Genomic DNA, 7,732 nt, shown 5'->3' on the forward strand with positions numbered 1-7,732 from the left:
GTCTCTACTAAAAATACAAAAAAATGAGCCGGGCATGCTGGCGGGTACCTGTAGTCCCAGCTACTCGGGAGGCTGAGGCAGGAGAATGGCATGAACCTGGGAGGCGGAGCTTGCAGTGAGCCAAGATCGCGCCACTACACTCCAGCCTGGGCTACAGAGCGAGACTCCGTCTCAGAAAAAAAAAAAAAAAAGAAAAACAAAACAAAACAAACAAACAAAAAAAACGGGCACAACAGAGCAAAGTATTCTGATATATGTACAAAAATTTACACATGCACACACATACATACACACACAAACTATTTCTGAAAGAATGTTCTAAAATGTGAAATTGGTTTTCTGCGAGGAGGATATCTTACTTTGGAGGGAGATGTACTACTGGATTTCTGATATTTTTATCATGCATATATGAATGTGAAAATTAGCTTAAAATATATTCATGGAAAGAAATAAATGAAAAGGCAAACAGTTACTGTACCAACATGGTTGTCAAATGATTGATTTATATTCATATATGTGTATGTGGTATGTCCCAGTTATTCTAAAATGCTGTGGTAAACATAAATTTCAAAAAGATACAGCATTGATTGACAGAGTCAGATAAATAATTGAAATATATAAGCTATAATTTACTTTTCTTTAATTGTACAATTAATCTGTGCATTGATTTTAGTATTTCTGACCATTTCAGTATTAAATTAAGCAATAGCTTAATTTTCCTTTTTAAATAAATTTCTAATTATTATCTTAAGACAATATCATCACTTCTTTAAATTTTGACTCTATAAGATCATTCATATATCTTTACAAGTAAAGGCAGCAGAAATAATTAGCTAAACTCAAGTTGCTGTTTCATCTTAGATCTGCTTTATATTATTACGCTTAGGAATTTCATTATTTCTGCCTTTCTCTTCCTCAGACAAAATAAGTCATAGTTCAAGTAAAATTACAATGCTTTTATTAATTTCAAGAACATTTTAAAAACTCAGCCTATTTCTGCATTAAAAATATCAGTGGTTGAATATCAATTGGTACTATTACATAGATCTTAAAAGAAAGAAAGTTAAACATCATGTCTCATAGAGCCAAGTTAACTATTCTTTAGAGTGACATGAAAACCTCAAAAAGAGGTAGAAATCAGTAATCTGCTGACATAAAGTTAAAATGTAAATGGCATGCCTATGTATTTCTTTCATAGACATATAAGTTGCAATAGACAGATTTTCTCTATTGAAAAAAATACGGGAAAAACAACACAAGACTATTAGCTTAATCAGGGTAGGGGTTTTTCAGGTTCATTCACTGCCATATCCTAAGTGTTATATGCCTCGTAAATAGTAGGTGATGCTTAAATATATGTTAACTTATGCAGTGTTTTAACATTAGACTGCTAGTTGAATTAATTTAAATATGATGAAATTGAACTATGCAGCTTAAGATTATTTAAATTATCCCCAGTTTTGATAAGAAAACTTATTTCAGAAAGGAAAGGAGAATGCTAATATATTTACTGAAATCACAGTATGTTGCACATTCCATTGGAAAGCTTTATTATGCAAATATATTTAAATCATATTGCATGATAGTCCTGCTGTAGTTTGAGATTGATCACCCAGTTAACAGCCACTATGTTTTTCAAGGATACTTTATAAGCATTTTTTGATACACTCTTTTTTTGTGCTTGCCTCCTTTGAAGAATCCCTGTAACCATTCAGCCAGGTGTTGAGAAGATATGTAGCAGCCGAGCACTCATCTTTTGACACCATCCTCTGAAATCAGCTTTGGAGATGCTTTCACTCTGTCCGTCTTCTGCAGCAGCCAGGCAGAGTGCTGACTCCTTCACAGCCGTGAGGAACTCTTCAGGCTCCAGAAGTAAGTTAATTGCATTCAGTTCAATCATTGTCAGAGGGTTTAAAACACTTAAGGGAGGAAAACTAAAAATCTTGCTAACTTACATGCAAATTAAACCTCGTAGTATTCATCACTGATTATGTTAGTTTTTTTTTTTTTTGAGCCATATTTTTCTGGAGATGCAATGTCTTCCACTTTTTGTGTTGAAAACCTATATCCTTGTGGAATTTTCTGATTTTTTTTTCAGGATTTGTGTTTCATATGCATTATCATAATTTATACTTACAACTCTATAAGGCCTGGACAAGGAATATATTAAAATAACAATGTTTGCAAATGAATAAAAAGATTCAAAATGACCAAATATTTTATCAAATTTGCCTGGCTCATAAACTATGAAAGTGGAATACAGTTTCTGGTTTTCTAAATTTTAAAAAGTAAGTGCTGTTTCCATGGCTTTGATGTCCAGTGCTGTATGAAGGGCAATGTACTGGTGCTAGAAAGAGCAGTTTTCCTGATTGGTTGGTTTATTGAATGATACGTTATCTGGGTCATTCAAGGAGAGTTTATGCCAACCTTTAAATGTACATACTAAAAAACAGAAGAAAATGAAAATCATATATAGGAAAATGAATTGAAATCAGGGGACATGAAGAATCTGTAAAATACATAACACAATGTACTGCATACCACCACAAAACAAATTCCCAGCCATAAATTTATGTATGGGCTTTCTAACTTCTAGGTAAATCAGGTAAATGTATTAGTTAAAAGATTATTTATGACAATAGAATTTGAAAATAAAGACAATGTCTCAGGAAAAGTTCAGGTTTTCCTGGTTCATACTTATGAGCCTATTGCTTTGCCTTGTTTCTAGCTTAACTTTACGTTTGAGGCAACTTTACGTTCATACTTTACGTTCATACTTATGAGCCTATTGTTTTGCCATGTTTCTAGTTTAACTTTACGTTTTTTTCTTCTCCTAAATACTTGATGTAGACATTTCTTGTTGCTCTTGGCGACATATTTACATCTCAATGTCACTGCACAGAAAATTAATTGTAGGTGCACTTTTATATAGAGCAAAAGTTTGATATAGCTGAAACTGTCAGTGATTGGATGCTTGGCAATTAAAATTTTCTTGAAGTGAACAGGTAAGAGATACTTAATGAACCCATTTTTATTTTGCAACATATTACATGTCAATATGCAACATAAATGCATATGTTATTAGAAGAACAGAAAAACTGTAGTTAAGAATTTATATGTGAATCCTCATGTATCTGATTATATAACATTTAAAATAGGCAGTCAGTTTGTTGTTGCCAGTATGCTCAAGGTGGTGTAGAAGGACTACTTTTAAGACATACAAAAATAATATATCTAGATTATATTGAGGTTAATTGATTATAACTGTGATGGTAGTGTAAAATGATGAGTCTGACTATGCAGATTCATTCCAAACATGATTTTCGTGTAGGTTTCTTCTTCCTATATTTTATTACCTGGTATTCCTTTTGTACATAATGTATTCATTTATTTTAGGAATTGCTTTTGTTGCTTTGCTTCTTTAGCTTTCCATTAAATGAAACAATTTGAGGAATGCATTCTAAATTTTCTGTGCTTTGCATTTTCTTAAGGAGACAGAGGACACTGTCCAAGCCTGAGGTGACTGTGAAAATGTAAAAATTGTTTGTTTCTTTATGGCAACCCCACAAGAAACTCCAGAGATTTTATCTGCCCAAACAATTAGTTAATTAATAATTTTTTTGTGTGTTGTTTTCCACGGGCAAGGCTTTTTCTAGATAAAAGCATTTACTTTACGAAAGCCGTTAGCAAAGGAACTGTATTTACTGACAGATTCTCTAGTGTAAATCCCAAAATGAAGTAAATTCAAACACATTTTCATTTACTAATTGCTAAAATCAAGGCCAAAAGATTTTCTTAATTAACGTGGAAATAAAAGGCTAACCAGAAATAATTTATATATTGAAAAAGACTCTTCCAAGTTAATGCTTGATTCATTTTTTTTTTTTAATTAGCAGTCCATTCGTGTGTAGAAGTAGTACCTCATGTTCTCTATTTTTTCTTTGGAGTAACATTAGGTTAAAGTCTTGCATGAAACTGATCACTCTGAAAAAAATAAATAAATAAAACGGAAAGAAAACACATTCCTAATTAGGGTTGTCCAACTTCAAATAGCTCATTGAAAATTCATAGGACATCCATTAAAATCCCTTTAAAAATAAATGGAATACCAGGAACTTTCTTAGAGTGAAACAGTGAATGGAGTAGTAGTAGTAGAATAATGATGCAATGGAATATCCACTTGTGATTAAGGAGGACAGCTGAGGTGATAATTGTTGCTATTATGATTATTTTTCTCACTCTGGCATTTCCAATTGGCCTTGGATAGTAGAAGAGTACTTTTGTCTGTTTCTCTATTCGTTCTCACTTGACAACAGTATTGATGAAATTAAACAATGAATGATGTCTTAACAGCAAATGTGCCTGTAGGCACATGCTTTTGAAAACACATAAGTATGTATGTGTGTGTATTTATGTGCATGTGTGTGTATGTATATATGTATATATGTGTGTATATATGTAAAGATAATTTACTATACCCATAATGATAATAATCATTTTACAAAGCTAATATTCCTTTTAACTATTAAGGTATCCTTAGTGGCATTAAATATACAATATTTAAGGGGTGCTTTATTTTTCTGAAATGAACTCCCTTATATTTAAAGTGTATACATTATCACCTTTTATGACATTATTTGAAAGTGGCTTAACCAGCTATCATAATAACGGGCAACATATTATTTGACAATTTGTAGTACTCTTTACTAAACATTAATTTATTTGCTATGTATACCATTTCTATGAGTACATTTTTCATTTGTCTGTTTCTTCAACCATGTGTTAGTCCATTTTTGCATCATTATAAGGAAATACCCAAGGCTGGGTAATTTAGAAAGAAAAGAGATTTAACTGGCTTATGGTTCTGCTGGCTGTACGGGAAGCATGGTGCCAACATCTGCTTCTGGTGAGCCCCTGAGGAAGGTAATCATTAAGACAGAAGGCAAAGCGGGAGCAGGCACGTGACATGGAGAGAGTGGGAGCAGGAGAGAAAGTGGGAAGTGCTACACTCTTTTTAACAACCAGATCTCACATGAACTAACTGACCAGGAATTTACTCATCACCAAGGAGCCATTCATGAGGTATCTACCCCCATGCTCTAATACTTCTCACTAGGCCTCACCTCCCATATCGGTGATTACATTGTAACAAGAGATTTGGAGGGGATAATCATCCAAACCTTGTCATTCCATCCCTGGCCCCCCCAAATCACATGTTCTTCTCAGATTGCAAAAGACAATCATCACTTGCCAACAAGCCCCAAGAGTTTTTAATCATTCCAACATTAAGTCTAAAGTCCTAAGTCTCATCTGAGACTCATCTCCTTCCACCTATGAGCCTGTAAAATCAAAATGAGTTATTTAGTCCCAAAATACAACGATGCTACTGGCAATAGCTAAGCTTTACCAGTCCAAAAGGGGAGAAATTGGCAAAAAGAAAGGGGCAATAGACCCCATACGACTCTGAAACCCAGCAGGGCAGGCATTAAATCTTAAAGCTCCAACATAATCCTTGACTTCAGTTTCCACATCATGTTGTGAAGGATGGGCTCCCAAGGACTTGGGTAGCCCTGTGCCTGTGGCTTTGTAGGACACAGCTCACATAGCTGGTCTCACAGGTTGCAGTTGTATGCTTATGATTTTTCTGGGCAGAGGGCTTAAGCTACCAGTGAATCTACCACTCTGGGGTCTGGAAGACAGTGGTTTCTTTCCAACATCTCCACTAGGTGGTGTCCTGGTGGAGACGCTGTATGGGGGCTCCAACTCCATAATTTCCCCTCAGCTTGCCCCCGTAGTTTCTCTGTGAGGAGCTCCACTCCTGTGGCAAGCTTCTGCTTGGGCACCCAGGCTTTCCTATATATCCTCTGAAATCTAGGTGGTAGCCACCAAGCCCCCTTCACTCTTGCAGACTTAACACCATGTGGAAACCACCAAGGCTTATGGCTTGTGCCTTCTGGAGCTGTGGCTTGAGCTGTACTTGGTCCCCTTTGAGCTATGACATAGCTGGAATATATGGGGAACAATATCTCAAGGCTGCTCAGGGCAGTGGGGCCCTAGGCCTGGCCCCTGAAATCATTCTATTCTCCTGGGCCTCTGGTAATAGATATCCTTGCCCAGAGGCCCAGGAGAAAAGAATGGTTTCTTGGAGCAGGCCCAGTCTTGAAAATCTCTGAAATGCCTTCAAGGCATTTTTCCCATTGTCTTGGATATTAGCGCATGGCTTCCTTCTGGTCATGCACGCCTCTCTAGCACATGGTCGCTTCATCGGTTGTTTATATTATTTCTCTGTCACTTGCCCAGTTTGCAAATTTTCCAAACCTTTATCCTCTGCTTCCCTTTAAAATATAAGTTCCAACTGTAAATCATTTCTTTGCTCCTGTATATAATTTAGGCTGTTAGAAGGAGCCATGTCACTTCTTGAACATTCTGCTGCTTAGAAATTGTTTCTACCAGATATCCTAAGTCATCACTCTTAATTATCAACTTTCACAGATCCCTAGGACCTGGATGCAATCCAGCGGAGTTATTTGCTAGGGTGTAACAAGGAGGACCTTTACTTTATTTCCCAGTAACTTCCTCATTTCCATCAGAGACCTTGTCAGTGTGGTCTTCACCATCCATTTCTCTGTCAGCATTTTGGTCAAAACCATTTAACGGTCTCTAAGAATTCTAAACTTTCCCTCATCTTTCTGTCTTCGGAGATCTCCAAAATCTCCCAAACCCTGCCTGATACCCAGTTCCAAAGCCACTTTCACATTTTCAGTTACCTTTATAGCAACACCCCACTACTTAATACCAATTATCTGTGTTAGTTCATTTTTGTATCACTATAAGGAAATGTCTCGGGCTAGAAAATTTATAAAGAAAAAAGGATTAATTGACTCATGATTCTTTAGGCTGTAGGAAGTATGGTGTCAGCATCTCATTTTGGTGAGGGCCTCAGGAAGCTTACTGTCATGGCAGAAGGCAAAGCAGGACCCAGCAGGTCACATGATGATAGTGGGAACAAGAGAGCAAGGGGGGAGATGCCACATCTTTTTAAACAACCAGATCGTGCATGAACTAACTGAGAACTCACTCATCACCAAGGAGATAGCACTAAGTCATTCGTGAGAAATCCACCCTCATGATCCAAACACCTCCCACTAGGCTTCACCTCCAACACTGGGGATTATGTTGCAACATAAGTTTGAAAGGAGACAAACATCCAAACCATATCAAATCTGATAGATATTTTTTCATGTTTAATATATTTAGGTTTATGCTTCACTGCCTAAAATCATCCCATAAAATATGATCCTCAAAAACATACAGATACAAAAGAAAGATCATCAATAGGACAAAAGCAATATGCTACCTATGAATGCTTATCTGGTTATATGAATTGAGTTCAATTAGTTTCAATGATATCAAAAGTTAGAGCAAATTAGACTTGTTATGTTATGCAGTATTCACTTTACAAAGAAGAAAGAATAAAAAATCTTCAAATAATAAAAAGTTCTTCATAATGGCTCTCACAAATTTATGTAGCATAGACCTTGCTAGTCAATTCCAAATCCATGTATCTAATTACCTACATGTCTTTGATTTAACTTGTGGAAAACTAACCTCTTGATTATCTTGCCACATACATTCTTCTGGTGTTCTTGAGCTCAGTATACGGCTCACTATATACTAGTAAAATTCTGAATCATTTTGTCATCTTTCCCAACCTTTCACTCCACCAAAAAAA

General features: G+C 35.8%; 1 protein-coding gene across 1 annotated transcript in view; it reads left to right on the forward strand.

The window, feature by feature from the left end:
* The window catches only part of LRFN5 (leucine rich repeat and fibronectin type III domain containing 5), a 316,824-nt gene that overhangs the window by 170,905 nt on the left and 138,187 nt on the right, over positions 1-7,732 (forward strand). Inside the window, exon 2 of the mRNA XM_011977336.1 lies at positions 1,697-1,872. The gene's annotated coding sequence lies outside the window, so the exon portion shown is untranslated. The remainder of the gene's footprint in view (positions 1-1,696; positions 1,873-7,732) is intronic.

Source organism: Mandrillus leucophaeus, unplaced genomic scaffold, assembly GCF_000951045.1.
Source record: "Mandrillus leucophaeus isolate KB7577 unplaced genomic scaffold, Mleu.le_1.0 Scaffold179, whole genome shotgun sequence".
Lineage (NCBI taxonomy): Eukaryota > Metazoa > Chordata > Mammalia > Primates > Cercopithecidae > Mandrillus > Mandrillus leucophaeus.